At 45.7% G+C, this 21,394-nt stretch overlaps 1 long non-coding RNA gene across 3 annotated transcripts; it reads right to left on the reverse strand.

Annotated features, from left to right (window-relative positions):
* Positions 1-515: 515 nt before the first annotated feature.
* Positions 516-9,590, reverse strand: LOC123161597 (uncharacterized). 3 transcript variants are annotated; one of them, XR_006480746.1, is made up of 4 exons: positions 9,078-9,590; positions 8,703-8,845; positions 8,563-8,608; positions 516-1,534 (listed from the first exon to the last, which is right to left on the reverse strand). It is a non-coding gene; the product is annotated as an uncharacterized lncRNA (long non-coding RNA). The 3 variants fall into 3 exon arrangements; XR_006480747.1 differs by lacking the exon at positions 516-1,534 and adding an exon at positions 7,755-8,330; XR_006480745.1 differs by lacking the exon at positions 516-1,534 and having other exon boundaries at positions 7,754-8,608.
* Positions 9,591-21,394: the final 11,804 nt, after the last annotated feature.

The raw sequence follows: 21,394 nt of genomic DNA on the forward strand, positions 1-21,394 counted from the left end.
AGACTATTGCTTTGCACAGGAAGAAGAAAAATATGTGGATTAGTAATACAGTAAAAATAATATATAAAATAAAAACTCAAACATATTGGATGATGAATTTCGTATACAAATTTCACTATTTCTGTTTACAAAATTATGATCACAGAAGGTGCTTTTAAATACTAATCAAATGGTGTCAAATTTGTACCAAGACAATCCAAGTAGTATTTGAGTAGTAATAAAACTGCTACGAATTCTAACAACTATTCCTAAAGTGTATTTCTCTCTTTATTTAAGTAAAATCCAGATTAAGGAAATTAAACTTGTTTGTACTCCCAAAACATAAACGGTCCAGAAATACAAACAAAGTGCTTTAGAAGCACATTCTTGGACAAATTTTTCTTCCAGAGTATATATCTGAGAATAAGGTCAGGAGCTTCAATGTGCTCTCATGGCCACATTCTTGGACAAAGCGATAATGCTATATCTGGTAGTAACAAACTGACAACCTGGACTAAAGAAACCTTGACTTCAGCGGCAGTAACCAGAAAGATGGTTATTGAGCACAGTGTGCAATTACAAAAGCATACATTACCATCAAAGAGGTGCATCGATCTACATGTACCATGTCCCCCAAAAAAATGATGGTCTTGCTACTCTACATTAGCTTCTTCGAAAAAATATTAAAACGACAGCAAGCTTTCCTGAAGGGGTAACATATTACAGTTATTTTCTTCAACTATGTGTCTGTTTATGTTCTCAGGCCATATATGCTTTCCGGAAGAAAAAATGGAAAAATTAATTCAAATGACAAGAAAGAAGGCCTTCATTACCTGAAACAGTTATTGTGTGCCTCACAGGGCCTGAGAACACACATCTGTTGTGCATGATTAATGAATGACAAAAACAAAGAGATCCAACTTAGGCTGAACCTCCAACATTGTCACCAGTATTGATAACATAGCCTGCAGCTAATGCAATTTACAAAAAATATATTTAAAAATACACTTACATAATTAAATCGAAGTACAAACAGTACATGTAAATTAAACCAACCGCATACAAGCAGAGAAGGCAAAGGAACCAGCACAAGCAGGAACGGTTCAGCTGCAGATCTTCAGCGGCAAACGGCACTGAAAGAATTTGATGCTGCTACAATGTTGCTGACGGAGAGTAATTGATCCGACACTCACGGAGTTGTAGGCAGCAGCCATTCCTCCAGCTTATTGACGATCCACTGGCTTGCTTAACATCTGGATTGTGTTGTCCACCCAATTTCCTCAAATGTAGCATATGAGATCGGGAAAAGAGGGAGCGGTGGGGAAACGTGGAGGGGAAGCGAGGGAGTGTTGGCAGCGTGTCGTCCTACGCTAACCCTGATCTGTTGGATTTTCTGCCAAGCCATAGCCATCGCCCGAGCTGCCACCTATCAACATCCTTCTCCGGCATGTCAGGTCACCTCGAATTCCTTGGCGTAGCACCCTTCCATTGCGCACGAAGCCGTCTGGCCAGCACCACCGTCGTGTCGTGTGCCCCAGCCACACCCCTCCATAGCCTGTTGAGTAAATAGGCAATTTCTCGATTAAATTAATCCATGAGTAAATCACTAGCATGGCATTGACTAAGTTGATAACGTACTGACTCTGATCTAAACATGCACGTACTAAGCAAACAGTAGACAAATCTACACATACTGCTAGTACTGCTAATATGAAAATAATCAGGAGCGAGATAAACGAGTTATACCCTCCAGTAGGCCACGCAGAGGCCGCGGCTTTGGTGGCAGCAGCGGCGTCCTCGGCGACCTTCTTGTCGGCTTCAGCTTTCTCGGCGGCGGCACGGTCGGCGTCGGTGGACATGGTGATGACGAAGGCGACGCGGACGTAGAGGAAGTAGACGATCGGAAGCGAGCAGTCGCGTAATCGCTGCCCAAAAACCTATTCGCCCCTCACCCCGTACAGGAACCAGAAGGGCGTGGTTTCGGAGACCTGCTCTCCCGTCGACCGTGTACGTGGCGGACGGGATGGAGTCACCGGCGGCAGCAGCAGCAAAGGAACGACGGTGGGCGTGCGCGTGAGCAGATGTGATCTGTTCGTGGCGGCTAGGGTTAGGAGACACCGCATACTTATAGGCGCAGCCGCGTGGAGAGACGTGGGCTCGACCCACGTCCGAGTCCGTGACAGCCCACGATCCGACGTCTCAGATCGTGGCCCAGCTGTCAGAAAACTCTCCGTTAGTGACTGGCAAAAATAAGCGCGTAGGTGTGAGCTCGGCTCGGCTCAATCCCGCAACCCGCGGCGCGTCTCGTCGTGACGAGGCGGGCGGCGGAGGAGGAGTGCGCGAGGGCCTCTTCTCTTCTCAAGCTCCAATAGCATGTAGAAGAGAAACCCTTATAAACCACTCCAACTCTCCTTCCACTTCCGGGGTGGGACTAAACTTCCCACCACACCTAGTGCCATATAACCCACATGGGCCCTTAGAGATTTTTCAGAAATTGCAATATGGGCCTAGAGCCCATCTCAGATTTCAGCAATCCCCCACCAGATCTCGAGGGCCCATTGTGTCCTCTGTTCCAATTGCTATTTCGATATACCAGTGTTTCAGTAAAGACCTGTTAAGGTTGAACTTCACCTAGAACAAGTGGCTACACTCCTTCACAACTGAACAATGGACTATGCCTTGAATTGTCAGTTTGGCGTAAAGAAGTTTCACTACATGTCTTACTAGTACTAGGCTGCCGAAGGCTGACCCCTCGGGTGGAGCATATAAGTCACACTCCTGGCCTATTCATGAGCTTACTAGAGATCACCCCAATCTCATAGACTGTGACCAGCAGTCGGGCTCATATAGGTGTGTTCCTCCAAAGATCGCTCTGTAGGATAGCATCTTGCTTTTATAAGCTTTGGAACACATTGAGACCGTAGTCATCCTACCATACAGTATCGAGAGTATTGCATCTCCAACGGAGTGGGTTAGTATAGTTACTCTCCTCAGTTCACCACTGGCTTGTTTTCCCAGGTCCTAGTTCACGGGATCTCCGATCATATAGGTTGGGTTACCACCATGGCAACTCATGTGGGTCTCATACCCATCTCCCTCGATGCATTATCTATCACAACACGTGATAGCCCTTTTGTAAAGGGATCTGCCAGATTCTTAGCCGTATGGACATAGTCCAACGCTATCACTCCGGAGTTTCTTAATTTTCTGACAGCTTTTAATCTCATTCTTATGTGTTTGGTGGACTTCATGTTGTCCTTTGAACTCTTCACCTTGGTGATGACAGTCTGATTGTCACAGTTCATAAGGATAGCCGGAACCGGTTTATCAACCAATGGCAAGTCCATCAAAAGATCTCGAAGCCATCTCGCTTCAACACCAGATGTGTCTAATGCCGTTAATTCTGCTTCCATTGTCGATCTCGTTAAGATCGTTTGCTTGCAAGACTTCCAGGAAACAGCGCCACCTCCAAGAGTAAACATATACCCAGTTGTGGCCTTCATCTCATCAGCATCAGAGATCCAATTCGCATCACTATACCCTTCAAGTACCGACGGGTATCCGGTATAGTGAAGTCCATAGTTCATAGTACCTTTCAGATAGCGCATAACTCTCTCAACAGCATGCCAATGTACATCACCCGGTTTGGAAACAAACCGGCTCAGTTTGCTCACAGCAAACGCGATGTCAGGCCTCGTTGCGCTCGCTAGGTACATCAGTGAACCAATGATTTGAGAGTATCTCAATTGATCTTTAGCCATGCCTTTGGACTTTCGAATCAATACGCTAGGATCATATGGTGTTTGAGATGGTGTGCAGTCCGAATATCCAAAACGACTCAACACCTTCTCAACGTAATGGGATTGCAGAAGTGTGATCCCACCCTCATTATCTCTCAGTAGCTTGATGTTCAAGATAACATCAGCCACACCAAGGTCTTTCATCTCAAAGTTCTGAGATAGAAACGATTTGACCTCCTCAATGACTTTGAGGTTTGTTCCGAATATCAGTATGTCATCAACATACAAGCACAGTATAACTCCTTCGCCCCCACCATGGCGATAGTATACACATTTGTCAGCCTCATTAACAACGAAACCAACAGATGTCAGAGTTGTATTAAACTTATCATGCCATTGCTTAGGTGCTTGTTTCAGGCCATATAAAGATTTTATCAACCTACACACCTTTCTTTCCTGACCATCTATCACAAAGCCATCAGGCTGTTGCATGTAGATTTCCTCCTTTAGCTCTCCATTTAGAAAAGCCGTCTTAACATCCATCTGATGGACGAGAAGACCATGTGAGGCCGCCAACGAGAGTAATACTCGAATGGTGGTCAGTCTAGCCACAGGTGAATAAGTATCAAAGAAATCTTCCTCTTCTTGCTGGTCATAGCCCTTGGCCACAAGCCTAGCCTTGTACTTTTCAATCGTACCATCGGGCCTAAGCTTCTTTTTGAACACCCACTTACATCCCAGTGGTTTGCAACCATAGGGACGGTCAGTGATCTCCCATGTCCCGTTAGCCATGATGGAATCCATCTCGCTACGGACCGCATCCTTCCAGTAGTCAGCTTCTGGAGAGGCATACGCTTCTGAAATAGAAGTGGGAGTATCATCCACGAGGTACACGAAGAAATCATCACCAAAGGTCTTTGCAGTCCTTTGTCTCTTGCCCCTACCAAGGGTTTCCTCGTCATCCTCCTCGGGATTTTCATCATGTGTTTGTTCATAATATTCCATAGGGATGGCAGGTTCAGGAGTCTCCTCAGATTCCTGTCTAGAAGTGCTTTGCATATCTCTCATAGGAAAAATATCCTCAAAGAATGTAGCATCCTTAGACTCCATAATTGTACCGATCTTCTGGTCAGGTACCTCAGATTTCACTACTAGAAATCTATAGCCAACGCTGTTCTTAGCGTAGCCCAAATTAATGCAGTCCACGGTCTTATGTCCAAGCTTACGCTTTTTGGGGATCGGCACGTTGACTTTCGCCAAACAGCCCCAAGTGCGCAAGTACGAGAGTGTCGTCCTTCTCTTTGCCCATTTCTCATAGGGAGTGATCTCACTATCCTTTGTCGGAACTTTATTCAGGACATGACATGCCGTCAATATAGCCTCCCCCCACCATGCCTTGGATAAACCCGATGTATCTAACATGGCGTTAACCAAATCAGTTAGAGTACGGTTTTTCCGCTCGGCAACCCCGTTTGACTGGGGTGAATAGGGAGGCGTCCTCTCATGAATAATGCCGTGTTCCGCACAGAAGGAATCAAACTCACTCGAGAAGTACTCTCCACCACGATCTGACCGGACTCGTTTAATTTTCTTTTCAAGTTGATTTTCAACTTCTGCCTTATAGATTTTAAAGTAGTGTAGAGCCTCATCTTTAGTATTTAACAGATACACATAGCAATATCTAGTGGAATCATCTATCAATGTCATGAAGTATCTCTTTCCACCTTTAGTCAACACACCATTCATCTCACAAAGATCAGAATGTATGAGTTCTAATGGTGCCAGGTGTCTCTCCTCCGCGGCCTTATGAGGCTTGCGAGGTTGCTTAGCTTGCACACATGAAAGGCACTTAGAACCTTTGGCTAAAGTGAAACTCGGGATTAAATCCAACTTGGCTAGCCGCGTCATAACACCAAAACTAATGTGACAAAGACGTGAATGCCAAACTTCAGATTCATTAACATTCGAATGAATATGGTTCACGACTTTATTACAAAAATCTGCGAGGGAAAGGCGGAACATCCCTCCGCTCTCATAACCTTTTCCAACAAAGAGTCCATATTTTGTAACAACTAATTTATTAGACTCGAAAACCAACTTAAACCCTTCTCTACATAGAAGGGAGCCACTAACGAGGTTCTTCTTGATGGCGGGGACATGCTGCACGTTCTTCAGCTGCACGATCCTTCCCGAAGTAAACTTCAGATCGACCGTGCCAACACCATGAACAGAAGCACTCGCGCTATTCCCCATCAATACGGACCCGTGACCTGTGACCTGGTAAAAAGTGAACAATGAAATGTCAGCACACACATGAACACCTGCACCTGTGTCCACCCACCAATCGTTGGGTTGAAACACTGAAAAAACAGTAAATAAATTACCGTACCCAGATGCACCATTCTCATTGTTGCCCACAATCATGTTGACAGACTTGGAGTCCTGTCCTGACTTCTTGTACTTGTTTGGGCACTTGTTGGCCCAATGTTCAACCGAACAACAAGTAAAGCAGCCCTCGTCCTTCTTGTTCTTCTTGAAGGTCTTCTTACCCTTCTTCTTAAAGTCGGTATTGTGTTGGACACCGTTCTTTCCCTTGGACTTGTGGGAGTTGAAGTTCTTCTGGTTCACCATGTTGGCAACAGAAGTCCCTTCGGCCCCTTTTCCGTGCGAGTCTTTTGCCCTCGAATTCTGCTCAACACTCAGATGGCCAATGACATCCTCCACAGAGAATTCACGCCTCTGATGTTTCAGAGTGGTGGCAAAGTTCCTCCAGGAATTAGGGAGCTTAGCGATTATGCAGCCCGCGACAAACTTGCCCGGTAACTCGCACTTGAGAAGCTCAAGTTCCTTAACAATGCATATTATCTCATGAGCCTGCTCCAATACAGGACGGTTTTCAACCATCTTGTAATCGTGAAACTGCTCTATAATATACATCTCGCTCCCTGCATCGGCGGCCCCGAATTTAGATTCGAGCGCCTCCCACAAGTCCTTGGCGACATGCACATGTAAATATGCGTCGACAGTTTATCTCCGATCACGCTAAGAACTGCTCCGAGAAACACAACGGTAGCCTCCTTGAACGCCTTCTCCTGTTCAGGAGCAATCGTTCCCGTGGAGACACCGGTGACCCAAAACACGTTCATAGCCGTGAGCCATAACGTGGTCTTAGTCTGCCAACGCTTGAAGTATGTACCGGTAAACTTATCCGGTTTCAGTGCAGCGGCAAAGCCACTTGCCGAGAAATTCCTACACATAATAGGTTTTTGGATTGTTGAGTAAATAGGCAATTTCTCGATTAAATTAATCCATGAGTAAATCACTAGCATGGCATTGACTAAGTTGATGACGTACTGACTCTGATCTAAACATGCACGTACTAAGCAAACAGTAGACAAATCTACACATACTGCTAGTACTGCTAATATGAAAATAATCAGGAGCGGGATAAACGAGTTATACCCTCCAGTAGGCCACGCAGAGGCCGCGGCTTTGGTGGCAGCAGCGGCGTCCTCGGCGACCTTCTTGTCGGCTTCAGCTTTCTCGGCGGCGGCACGGTCGGCGTCGGTGGACATGGTGATGACGAAGGCGACGCGGACGTAGAGGAAGTAGACGATCGGAAGCGAGCAGTCGCGTAATCGCTGCCCAAAAACCTATTCGCCCCTCACCCCGTACAGGAACCAGAAGGGCGTGGTTTCGGAGACCTGCTCTCCCGTCGACCGTGTACGTGGCGGACGGGATGGAGTCACCGGCGGCAGCAGCAGCAAAGGAGCAACGGTGGGCGTGCGCGTGAGCAGATGTGATCTGTTCGTGGCGGCTAGGGTTAGGAGACACCGCATACTTATAGGCGCAGCCGCGTGGAGAGACGTGGGCTCGACCCACGTCCGAGTCCGTGACAGCCCACGATCCGACGTCTCAGATCGTGGCCCAGCTGTCAGAAAACTCTCCGTTAGTGACTGGCAAAAATAAGCGCGTAGGTGTGAGCTCGGCTCGGCTCAATCCCGCAACCCGCGGCGCGTCGCGTCGTGACGAGGCGGGCGGCGGAGGAGGAGTGCGCGAGGGCCTCTTCTCTTCTCAAGCTCCAATAGCATGTAGAAGAGAAACCCTTATAAACCACTCCAACTCTCCTTCCACTTCCGGGGTGGGACTAAACTTCCCACCACACCTAGTGCCATATAACCCACATGGGCCCTTAGAGATTTTTCAAAAATTGCAATATGGGCCTAGAGCCCATATCAGATTTCAGCATAGCCTGCAGAGGTAGCTGGCGTTGGTGTTAGTGTTATCCTTTCACCCTTGTCCTGGCTAAAAAGCCATCTCGAAGGCGTCCCTTGTCCTGAGTCGTATAAGCATGAGAGTTTGGAGGGTCGGTGAGCACCCCGCACAGATGCGCTCAGCCACACGGTGACACGCCAGCCGCGGCCCTAATCGCACATGCGCCGGCTGCACCACTAATCTTTCCCCTTTCTGCAATGTAGAGAGATACGACGCCACGTTTGCCCGGGCATAGGTTCCAAACGCAGCCGATCCAGCGATCAACTCTGTTACAGGTGGGGCCACTGGCGATAAACAAAGCACTGATGCACCAGTGGGCTGCATTTCCTGGGATTCCTAACACAACGCAGGAAAGAGATAATAAATGTAACAAATAGAAGAAAAATGCATTGCCAATGATAATCTAGATACCATCGAGCATGCCTGACTGGTAAACAAATGCTGCAATCATCAACAAATAAATAAAGGTATATTCTGTAAAGTATGGATGGCCTGAACTAATTTTTCACACTTTAAAGAAGTAAAGAGAAATTTCGTAAACCAGCAAGTAAGAGCAAACTGGACTTACAAATAAACCATCTTCATTCCTTTGCACAATATGTTGCACTTATCATCTGCAATATTGTAAACATACCTGAACGTTAATAGCAACGCAATGGAAAATTACATTTACTCTTTATCACTATCAGGAAGATAAATTCGCCATACCGAGACCTCCAGCTCATAGGCGGCAAGGGAACTATAGACACCAATCCACCGGCGTCGTTTGCAGTCTCATTGTAATATTCTCCTTAGGTTACTAATAACCTTCCGCAAGTGAGCCCTCTCTTCTAGCCAACTTCGCATATGAACTGGCCATAGTAACCAACCAAGGCATTAGGTGGCTGAACCAATTCACAGGCACAAAATGGATGACTATTTGGAATGATGGTAATTGTGGATTAGAGTATACCAAGCAAGTTGCCAATTAGAAATCAGTTCGTAGTGTGATATCATTTCATTCAAATCTGTTCTCTTTAAGGTAGGAGCTAAATTACCAATAACTTGTGGAAGTAAAGTTGAGAAGTGTATTAAAAGTCTAACCTGTAGTAAAGTACCTCTGTGGTCGCAGATGTCCAACCCCATCCCGATCCAGCACCATCCCTATCAGGGATCGCTCGCGCCAGTCGCGCTCGACCCGCGCTCAGCCGCCGCCGTGCAAGCCTCGAGCTCGTCCGTGTCGGGCCAGAGCACCGTCGCCCCGCCTGCCCCACCACCGTTGGGCGTACTCGACATGTCCTCCGTCGCTGCCATCATCCCCACCTTGACCTCGCCCACATCGGAACCGGCACCGACGCCCCTCCCCGAGATCCACTGCTGCTCGGTGCATATATCCAGATTTGGGAGGAGGAGGCGGAGGCTGCAGAGGAGGAGCCTCGAACTGGGGCCTAGAGCGGCAGCAGGGCATCAGAGCAGCGCATGGGAAGGAGTATATACTGGCGGTGGCAGGAGGCGGAGACCGGAGTTGTCGGCGGCAGCCAAGAAAATCTATCGTGAAGGGAGAGAGAGGGGATCGGGAGAGATGCAGCTATCCCTATCAACCCAATATGTGACATGTTTACCTCAACGGGCCATACACAAGACACGCGTACAGCATATTTGGGCCAAGGCGGTAAGGCTACTTCTCACACCGAATGACAAGTTGGCCCCACGCGATTTTCACAGCCTCAATCAATCAGAGAGCTCTCATTCTAGGGAGCTTAGTAACTCTTAGTAACTCTAGTGATTACTAATTAGCCTTTGTAAATATTTACAAAGATTTTGTGTTATGATTCGCAAAAAGAAGATTCTGTGTTATGTTTCTAAACTACGATATCAAATAAGAACCGCTCTGCACATGGCCAAAGCCGAAGGGGCATACAAATCAAATAAGAACGACTTTCTGCACCGAAAGTACCCTTCTAAAAAATAAAAAAATTCAAACATTCTGAAAAAAATATATGATAAATTTGACAAATGTTCTAACTGTTTGCAAATTTTCATCATGAGATAACATTCGTGGAATGTGTGGCAAAAACAACAAAATCAGTGCTCAAAAATACTTTCAAAAGTAGCATTTTTGGAACATCGACTTTTTTTGTCACGCCTTCCACGAATGTGATCTCATGATGAAAATTTGCAAACACTTATAACATTTGTCAAATTTTACCACAAAAATAAAATCAGAATTTTTTGAATTTTGTTTCATCGCGTCCTTCCTACACTTCATTCCTACCTACCTATGGTCCGATCAGCCTCGTCGGACAAAAATCATGCAAGATATGTCGTATGCATAGCAAGATTGAAACTTAAAAAATGAAATGAAGAACCTTTTATCTATCTCAAAAAATGAATGTACTCCCTGTGATAATTACAAAAATATTATTTAAATAATTTACTAAACAAGCTAACAAAAATGGAAAATGAAAATTGTAGTAAGAACAAAAAAAAGGAAACTCTAAGACAAGAAAGAGAGAAAAGAGAAGAAAACGGGAGCAACTAACCGAGGAGCACTGTTCCCAGCCTCCTCAAGGGTCACTTGGCGCGCTCTCAGCTTCCGTCCCGTGTCGCGCTCTGGACGCTTCCTCCTGTTTTTTTTTCCTGCACATGTTTTTGACTTTTTAAATGTTTTTTCCGGATTTTTTCGGATTTTTGGTTTTTTTACTTGTCTTCCTTAGCTTCTGGAACAAAACAAATTCAAAAAAAAATTGCATGAAAAAAAGTGTTTCCCTTTTTTTCGCGAGAGGCACGGTTTTGCTTCTGCGAGAGGCAAGGATGTGCCTCTCAAAAACGAAAAATAACATGTTTTCTATATTTGTCTTCTTCTACGAGAAGCACGGTTTTGCTTCCGCCAGAGGCACTCAAAAACAGGAAAAGAAGATTTCTCTCTTCTTTTTCTTTCACGAGAGGCACGACCGTGCCTCTCAGAAATAAAAAAATGGGTTTTCTATTCTGTTTTCTTCTGCGAGAGGCACGATTTTGCTTCTACGAGAGGCATGGTTTGCTTCCACGAGAGGCACGACTATGCATCTCGAAAACGAAAAAAAAATGCGTTTTCCCTTTTTTTTCAAGACACGGTTTTGCTTCTGCGAGAGGCATGGTCGTGCCTCTCAAAAACAAAAAAGAAAACATGTTTTCTTTTTTTTTCTCCGTCGGAGGCGCGTTTTTGCTTCCGCGAGAGGCGCGGTTATGCCCCTCGAAAACGGCTGCCGGAAAGGGGGAAAAGAACGTGCTCCTAGTCTGTTTTTTTTTGTGATAAAATTTCGCCAAAGCCTATCAACATGGGATCTAGTTTTAAAGATATCGACGCGAGGAATCCAACGGTGAAAACAGTACAAGATTTGGACGTACGGTTTAAGAGATAAATTGTTTTGAATAAATGAATCTACGAAAAAAGAGAAACTCCCAGGTGTAGAGCGCCACTTGTCGCAACCTGGAAAGGTAAAAATGATCTTTGAAAGGAGTACTCCTGTTACGATGCTATTGGGCTAGCGCAAGTGATGTGAGTCATAGGGTTTTTTTTCTTCCAAAAATAGGTTGAAAGTAGATTTTTTTTCAAATGAGGTCCAAAATAGGTCGAAAGTAGCTCTGAGGGCTCTTCTTCGGGCACTGCTATCTATCGCCTTTAGCGGTCCCCACATGCAAAATCTCTATTAGACGCTCAATGCGTAAAGTTGTCGGGGCTTTGCACATGTGAATGATCCAAACGATCCAGCGACACGGATATGGGCCGGCCCATTTGGTAGCTCACTCTACATGCTACCAATTTCACGAACCTTCAGGTTCCAAGCCTGTTTTTCCAGTTTTTGGTACCTTCTATTTCTTTTCCTTTTTTGTATTTCTTCTTTTCCTTTTCATTTTCTCTTCTTTTTTCCTTTTTCTTTCTATTCTTTTTCTTTTTCCTTTTTCCATTTATTTTTCTTTCCTTTTGAGTTTTCTATTTTAAGTCAATTTTTCAAAAATTCTAGAAAAATGTTCCTAATTTTAGAAAAATGGTGGTAAATTTCTAAAAATGCTTGTGTTTTTAATAATAAAATTAAAAATCCGGAAAATATTAATGTTTTTAAATATTTTTAATAAATTCAAAGTATGTTGGAGCCTTTCAAAATATGCTCAAAAGTTCAAAAAGAGTTTATGCTTTAAATAGTTGTTCACATTTTTAAAATTTGTTCACAATTACCAAGAATGTACGAGAATTTAAACAATTGTTTATATTTTTTAAAATTAAGTTTTTAAAAGAATGATCATTTATTTTAATGTTCAAAATATTTATCTCTTTCAAAAAATCATTTTTAATTTGTTTTGCCAATTTAGAATATGTTTCGAAATTTAATATTTTGTTCCTTTTTTCAAATTTTGTTCAAAAATTTAAAAACTGTTGCGCTAATTTGTTAAAAAAATGAACTTCAAAAACTGTTCAGAGATTTCAAGTAGTGTTTGGGATTTTGGAGAAATGTTCATTCTTTTAATAATGTTCCTGTTTTATCAAACAAAATCACAATTTCAAAAAATGTTCACATTTTGGAAAAGTTATTAGAAAATTTAAAACGTGTTCACATGTTTTTAAAACTTCTTCATAATTGTCAAAATTTGTTCAGAATTTTGTAAAATGTTAACATCTTTCAAAATTGGTTCACAAATTCTAAAAATGTCCCCGTGTTTAAATTTGTTAGAAACTTAAAAATGTATTAATATTTTTGCTAAACTTTTTTTGTGTTTGATAAAATTGTTTGGAATTTTAAAAATATTCCCTATTTCAAATTTTGTTCATAAATTCTACCCATCTTTAAAATTTGATTGCGAACTATATAAATGTTCACTATTTTTCAAAATTTGTTCATGTTTATAAAAAAATGTTCATTTGTTTTTCAAAAGTATAGACAACTTTGAGGAAATATTGATGAAAATATTCGGATTTGTCTATATAGTTAGTTCTAAATTATTTCCGCTTTGTATTCATCACCTACACTAACCACTAGCTAGCCCCGCCATTCTTCCTAAAATCACTAGTTGAAGGTTACGGCTTGCAAGATGACTCACACCTTCTCATAAGCTGACAAGTGGCACACTGGTATGAGAAACTTGTCGCAACTTCAGAGTTTTCTCGTTTTTCGTAGGTTCGTCAATTCAAAACGTTTTTATCTCTTGAACCGTGCATCCAAATCCCAAACTATTTTGACAGTTGGATTTCTCGCGTCAATATATTTGAGACTACATCCCATGTTTGGTTTTCATGAAAAAACCAGAAGAAAATATTGGAGCCAAAATCATGTTTTTGTCCACTTTTTCCCCCTTTTTCGAGAGCATAGTTGTACTTCTTGCGAAATCAAATTTGTGGCTCGACAAGATGCAAATATGTGTTTTTTTGGAAAAATAAAAAAATTATGCAAAAAATGATTTTTTTTTTCTTTCCGAGAAGCACAACTATGCTTCTCGCAAGCAAATCTGTGTTTCTCGTGGGAGAAAAAATCATGTTTTTTTTTTCTCTTTCCGAGAAGCACAATTGTACTTCTCGCAGAAGCAAATCTATGACTCGAGAAGCAAATAGGTGCTTCTCGTTTAAGGACACAGAAAACATCATGCAAAAAAAATACGATTTTTTCCTTTCCGAGAAGCATGGTGCTTCTCGTGGAAGCAAATCTATGCCTCCATGAAAAGCAAATGTGTGTTTCCCATGGAAGCCCCAAAAAATCAAATAAAAATAAAATCCCATGATTATGTTTCAGAACCTATGGAAAACCAGTCGAAATCGAAAAGCCAAAAATATATATCTAAAACCCAAAAACATGTACGAAAAAAAAATCATAGAGAGCGCCATGCACGCGACATGTAGCGGGCCTGAACACACCAAGTGGTGTGTTCCAAGGACACCAAAAATAACTCTAGAGGTCCCCCATAAGTGTATTGGCATCTCCAATGTGGATCCTCAAAGCATCTGCAAACGTCCGGACCGCGTGGTCCAGACGTGTTTTATCATCCAACACGGTCCTATATCAGTCCGCTCGGCGGTCCGAACGTCCTTCTTCCCGCAAATCGGAAGCAAAACGAGGGATATGCGGGCATCCAGATTGCTGCCACGCCCGCTTTCGACTGTCCTAGCTCACCCAAACCTCTCTCCCTCGCCAGCACCCTTTCCCGCCCGAAGTGAGCTGTCCGCATTCATGCAGCTCTAGACCGGCCACTCCACATTAACGTCGGCCGAGAGCGGACATGAACTCTCGGTAGCAGTGGCATTGAAGCGGCTCGCCAGTCGAGGGCACCGCCCGTGTTGCATCCCCGGTGTCCTTGCACATTCAATGCCAAAGAGACGTTTACTGCTTCGTCTGCCACCATTAAACAGTCTCGTTGACCAAGAAACCAATTCCGACGACCGCGTGAAAGTGCAACTATCCCTGGGTGGTTTTGGTAATTCATTACAACATATATCTCATTGAGCTAATGCTATTTCAAGATAAATATTTCAGGAAAGCTCAATGGCTGGCATGGCATGGATGAGAAACGTGGACCCCTCAAAATGCGAAGGACAAAAGGATTGGCTCAAGCTCAAAGCACAAGACTCTACATTTTACTTTTAGTGATCCAAGATCACATTGAGTCAATAGGAAAGCCAACACTATTAAGAGGGGGTGAGGTGTTGCTTAATGAGTTGCTTGCTCAAAGTGCTTAGTGATATGCTCTAAAGCCCTCAAGTACTTTCTCATATCCACATATGTCCCAAACCAAAAGTCAAACTCGGCCCTACCAAAACTTTCTATCTGGCGCCACCGAATTCAGTTGACATAGCCACTGCCAGAAACCCTAGTCTTTTTGGTCTCACCGATAGGGATCTCGGTCTCACCGAGATGGGATTGTAATCTCTCTGTTTCCCTTCGTAACGTTTCGGTCAAACCGAGATCAGCGATTGGTCCCACCGAGATTGCAATGCAAACTCTCTGTTTCCCTTTCGTAACGTTTCGGTCCAACCGAGATGAGCGAATCGGTCTAACCGAGATGAGCGAATCGGTCCCACCGAGTTTGCCTGACCAACTCTCTGGTTAGCTTATTACCAAAATCGGTCTCACCGAGTTTGTGTAATCGATCTCACCGAGATTACGTTATGCCCTAACCCTAACGATATCGGTCTCACTGAGTTGCATGTCGGTCCCACCAAAATGCTTAACGGTCACATTATGAACTAAATTGATCTGACCGAGTTTAACGATTCGGTCCCACTGAGTTTGGTAAGTTGTGTGTAACGGTTAGATTTTGTGTGGAGGCTATATATACCCCTCCACCCATTCTTCATTCGTGGAGAGAGCCATCAGAACATGCCTACACTTCCACTATCCATTTTCTGAGAGAGAACCACCTACACTTGTGTTGAGATCAAGATCTTCCATTCCTACTGTCGGTGTCAAAATCGGCGGATCTCGGGTAGGGGGTCCCGAACTGTGCGTCTAAGGCTAATGGTAACAGGAGGTTGGGGACCCGATGTTTACCCAGGTTCGGGCCCTCTGATGGAGGTAATACCCTACTTCCTGCTTGATTGATCTTGATGATATGAGTATTACAAGAGTTGATCTACCACGAGATCAGAGAGGCTAAACCCTAGAAGCTAGCCTATGGTATGATTGTTGTTGTCTCCTACGGACTAAACCCTCCGGTTTATATAGACACCGGAGAGGGCTAGGGTTACACGGAGTCGGTTTACAGAGGAGGAGATCTACATCCGAATCGCCAAGCTTGCCTTCCACGCCAAGGAGAGTCTCGTCCGGACACGGGACGAAGTCTTCAATCTTGTATCTTCATAGTCCAACAGTCCGGCCAAAGTATATAGTCCGGTAGTCCAGATACCCCCTTATCCAGGACTCCCTCAGTAGCCCCTGAACCAGGCTTCATTGACGATGAGTCCGGCGCGCAAATTGTCTTCGGCATTGCAAGGCGGGTTCTTCTCCAAATCCGGTGCACCTGTCATAGCGAATAGTGTCCGGCCTCCCGGCAAGGTTGTACTCCCCGGCTTCCGTGCTTCAATAATGGCCACCTCCACGTGTCGATCGAAGACGAGGGGCCGGGGCATTTTTACATTTGCCACCCTAATCCCGTAGGTAAGACGTCTATTTGAGGAGACGGGGATCCTCAGATCCAAATCACACCACCTTCTCCCAAGCAAGCATTCCGTAGAGTGCGTCCAAAAGAGGCCATCCCATCATGACCGGTCGCCGCAGCCTTGCTTGTCGCTCCCCTAGCTCAAAACCAGGGGATTGGGGAAAGTGTTCCATCCCTCATAGCCGCCTAATAGAGCTGCAGACCAAAGGGTTCCTTCCGCCCGCATACATGGTCCCCGTCCGATCCGGACTAGCCACCTATAATGGCGGGGAGCAAGCGGAGAGATTCCCTAACCCATCTTGGGGGGAGCGAGTATGCCTCGTCCCATATCTGCTAAGAGGCATCGGGTTTCCAATCCACCCATTCCTCAGCGGGCTCCTGGAGTTCTACGGCCTCCAGTTGCATAATCTTACTCCCGCCTCCATACTGCACATCGCGGGCTATGTCGCCCTCTGCGAGCTGTTCCTGGGCTGTGAAGCTCATTTCGAGTTATGGAAGAGGTTATTTTGCCTCGTCCCCCGCAACTAGGAAGGATCCATATATCAAGTGGACGGAGCCGAAATATGGCGCATCGCCCAGACCGAATACCTGCCTGGTACTCCAAAGAAGGCGTCCGAAGACTGGCCCTCGAAGTGGTTTTATGTTGACGATGTTCCCCTTCCGGACCCAGTCCAGACGGGCCTTCCTGAGTTTACAAATACTCCGCTGAAGAAATGCCAAAGCTGGCGCCCTCGGAGCCCCCAGGAGGAAGATAACAGGGAAGTCTTCTATCTGATGAGCCAGATACAAACCCTGGCCAAATCAGGATTGACAATAATCGAAGTTATGTCAATATGCGTAATAAGGGGACTGCAGCCACTTCAATATAGGGGAAAACCCATGTGGCACTTCAATGGAGAAGACGATGCCTCCCGCTGCGGTCGCAAAGGTCCGGACTCCGCCACATCTTTGGCGAGGATACTGTCCGAATTGTACAAAGGAGAAGAAGAGGAGTTCCTCCGCATTAAACCGCGGGATGGATTTTCCATGTATAACCCCCGAAGCTGGGTAAGTTCTCATATTTTACTCGACTTTATCCGTTCATACCTTCTTTGTCTCAATTACTTACCTTGCCGTTTTGAAACAGGAACTAAGGAAGGCCGTGAAAGAGTTTAACAGCCCCTCTCCGCAGCTAGAGGATCCCGGTCGTGCTCTCGACCCTGGACTTGAAGAAGATCCGGACATATCCGTGGAATTCGTCGACGGGATTTTCTACCAGGCAAGCAGTGGCGGCTCTTTAGTGGCCATCATCGCGGATTATCCCGGACTGCTTCCCGTGTCACATGTAAGTAATGTCGGGGTTCCAACCTTCCGAAAGAATTCCTTTGTTTTGCCGTACCTGATGCTCACATGTCGTACTTTTATAGAAACGGCAGTCGGGACGCCGTGCGGAACCCGCGGGGGGCTCTCAGCAAGAAGCGCCTAGACAAGGCAGGCTTAAAAGGAAGGCGGTTAGGAGCGAGACGCAGGCGCAGAGGTATTCATTAAACTTGCCCCGTGGTGTATTTGGCCTTTTTGTCGAGGCTTGACGGCTTTAATTATACTCTGATAGGAAACACCAGACTATGCCCGGGGACCCTACCGGCCATGCCTCCAGCAGCCGGATTCCTGGACTGGATTCATGGGCGGAGGCTGATGTGGGGAAGTGCCAAACTGTCCTCCTACGGAGGATACAGATATGCTTTCCGCCACAAATTCTAAAGTGGAGAGCGCCATGAATCACCGGCGCCGACGGGCCGTACTCCGCGGTGGTATTTTTTCCGAAGAGGCGTTCAATGCCTTCAATTCCGGACACACATATATCCACGCTGCTCAAGATGGACTTGCCAGAGCAACGAACCAGTATGTGAAGGATATACAGGTAAGAAAATTTAATAAGTATGTGTAGTAGTATCCCCTGAGACTTCAAACAGTTGGCACAACTGATTTAAGGATCATGAAATGCATAGGTTCTTGTAGAGAAGAATGCCCAGTTGTCTCAAGAGCTAGAGGAATGTAAGGCCCAAATGAAGGCCAATGTAGCTGAACAAAGGGAATCCAAAAAGGCTTCTTCTGGTAATAATTTCCTTCTACCAGTTTGTTTGTTCGGCATGGTTTATAAATCTGACGAAAGATTCGGCAGACAATCTCGGAGGAAATCCGAAGACTGTGGGAGATAATGAGATGCATCTGCGAAGTCAGCTGAAGGCGGGCGAACACGTGCTGACGCCATCTATTCAGGAGAAGAATAAGCTGCAAGATGCTAATCTCCGACTGAGTGTCGAATTGAAAGATGTTCGGGCTCAGCTCGCGGACTCCGTGAAGGAGAACCGGAGGCTTCGACGCGGCATTTATAGTAAGTGCTTGAACGAACTGTAGTATAGTTCGGCGAGGAGGCGTATTGACAGAGTTATGTCTGCAGGTATGTTGACGGGCCGCCCTGAAGAGGAGATGCCCGGTTCCGCAGGCGATATGCTGCAAGAGCTTTCACAACTGCACGAACGAGCTCGGCAGGTGATGCAAGGTATTGCCCAGGCTTTGTTTCCGTCCGCTTCCCTGCCAGGAGGCATGAGCGGACTTGTAGAGATGTTCAAAGGAGCACGGCGGCGCTTCCGATTATGGAAGATATCAGCTTGCCAGCAAGGTGCGAGAGAAGCTTGGGCCATGGTGAAGACGTGATACGCCAAGGATAACCCGAACCATATGGCCGAAGTCGGACCAGCTGGGTCAGATGGACAAGAGATACCCGTTAGTCTAGTATATGATCAAGTAGCGTTAGCTGCAAAGTATTCCCAACAGGATTGTAAGCTAGACAACCTGTTGGATGGTATAGAGGAAGAGTATATCAAGTCTATATGATTATGTAATTTGAATGGGCTCATGTACTCCCTAGCCGAATTGAAAATCATTTGTCATGGTGGACCTTTTCGCTTCAGCCCCCTAGATTCGACAGTCCGGGGTGTATCCGAATACCCACACAGTTATGAAAAACCGGGGTATGCGTGGAAACCAGGCGTAGGGGTCATAAGTGCGTGAACAGACAAGTACCCAACTAGTTATGTTATATTACATGGATAGTAAGAAACATCTTCCAGAGACAATAGTTCTGTTAGGGGTTCCTTTCTCTGGGTGCGCATGCATCGATGTGCATGTTCGAACTGCGAACAGAAGCGCAGGAAACAAAACATCTGGGTATTTTCGTTGTAACAAAGGAGAACATCTTTTGTTCACCGATTGAATATTCCCTTAAGAATGCTAGCTTTCGGCTTCACCCAGTCTGAGGTACACATCCGGCTCAACCGGCAGTAACAATCGCAGAGGTGCTCCCCTTATGCCCTAGCCGAATTAATGGGAACATAGGGCATAAATACAAGAGCCAGGCAACCCAGCATGGCCAAAACTTAAGTCATATCGATGCATATAATGGTGAAGAAAAGGCACATATGGAAATAAAAATGCATATGTGGCTGGCATGAAGCCATTAAAGTAGTTATATTTAGCTTCCGAATAGGAAGCCCCCAGGTATAGTGTGCATGCATAATGCGGCCGGAGTGCTCAGGGCATCCGTACATTTTGAGGGTTGTATATTTAAAAAGGAAAAAGGGGCGAGAAAGGAGGAAAGAGAACATAATTGAAGAGGTGGAGTTAAGGAGACAAACACTGAGTTCGGCGCTAGGCGTAGAATCTTCGGAGTTTGGCCGCGTTCCATGGGTTCGGCTCGAGTCTGTTATCAGATGCACTTCGAGCCTGTTGTTGATAGAATGCGGAATGGGCTTTAGCGACATCACGCTCCTCCTCCAAAGCATCTAAGTTGTCCTGCCGATCTGGCTCGGCTTCCTTCTCTTCATACATGCGCACGCGAGGTGAGTCATGGATTATATTGCAGGGCAGCACTGCTTCTGCGTCGTACACCATAAAAAATGGTGTGTATCCGGTGGTACAATTCAGTGTGGTTCGCAGCCCCCAGAGCTCGGATTTTTGTCGGATTGGCTTCAATTCCTCTATTGGAAACGATGAAGCCGAGCAATTTTCCGGAGGGTACTCCGAAGACACACTTCTCCGGGTTGAGCTTGATGTCGTATGTTCGGAGATTATCGAACGTAAGTCTCATGTCACCTATTAAAGTTTCAACGTGTCTTGTTTTGATGACCACGTCGTCTATGTAGGCCTCTACTGTCTTGCCGATTTGTTTTTCCAGGCATGTCTGAATCATGCGTTGATAGGTTGCACCGACGTTTTTGAGCCCGAAGGGCATGGTGTTGAAACAGAAGGGGCCGTACGGAGTGATGAAGGCCGTTGCGGCCTGGTCGGACTCCGCCATCTTTATTTGATGGTATCCGAAGTATGCGTCGAGGAAACACAATGAGTCGTGTCCTGTGGTGGCATCGATTATTTGATCAATGCGGGGGAGGGGGAAGGGATCCTTAGGGCAAGCTTTATTGAGGTCTTTGAAATCGACACACAAGCGCCAGGATTTGTCCTTTTTTGGTACCATTACCAAGTTTGCTAGCCAATCCGGATGTTTGATGTCTCTAATGAATCCGGCCTCGAGTAGCTTGGCTAGCTCTTCTCCCATGGCTTGCCACTTAGGCTCTAAGAAGCGTCTAAGAGTCTGCTTGACTGGCTTGTATCCTTTCAGTATATTGAGGCTGTGTTCGGACAGCCTGCATGAGATGCCCGACATGTCTGATGGATGCCAGGCGAAGATATCCCAATTTTCACGCAGGAAGTCTCGCGGTGTGGCATCTATTGTGGGGTTCAGCTGTGTCCTGATGGAAGCTATCTTCGAAGGGTCCGTTGGGTGGACCTGGAATTTGACTATCTCGTCCGCTGGCTTGAAGGAGGTGGATTTAGGTCGCTTGTCGAGTATCACATCGTCTATGTCCACTGTTGCTCGCAGTGTTGTCAGTTCTTCGGCCGCGAGGGCTTCTGATAATGCCTCCAGGGCGAGGGCGGCGGTTTTATTTTCGGCGCGGAGTGCGACGTCCGGATCACTAGCTAGAGTGATGATTCCATTGGGCCGGGGCATTTTGAGCTTCATGTACCCGTAATGGGGTATAGCCTGAAATCTCATGAATGCGTCCCGCCCCAAGAGGGCGTGGTATCCGCTGCTGAATGGGGCCACTTGGAATGTAATTTCTTCGGACCTGTAATTCTTCGGCGTGCCGAATACCACATCTAGTGTGATTTTTCCCGCGCATTGTGCCTCCCGACTAGGGTTGATTCCCCTGAAGGTCGTGCTGCTTCGCTCAATGCGGCTCTTGTCAATTTCCATCTTG

The sequence above is a fragment of the Triticum aestivum genome, chromosome 7B (genome assembly GCF_018294505.1).
Source record: "Triticum aestivum cultivar Chinese Spring chromosome 7B, IWGSC CS RefSeq v2.1, whole genome shotgun sequence".
In the NCBI taxonomy this organism is placed as follows: domain Eukaryota; kingdom Viridiplantae; phylum Streptophyta; class Magnoliopsida; order Poales; family Poaceae; genus Triticum; species Triticum aestivum.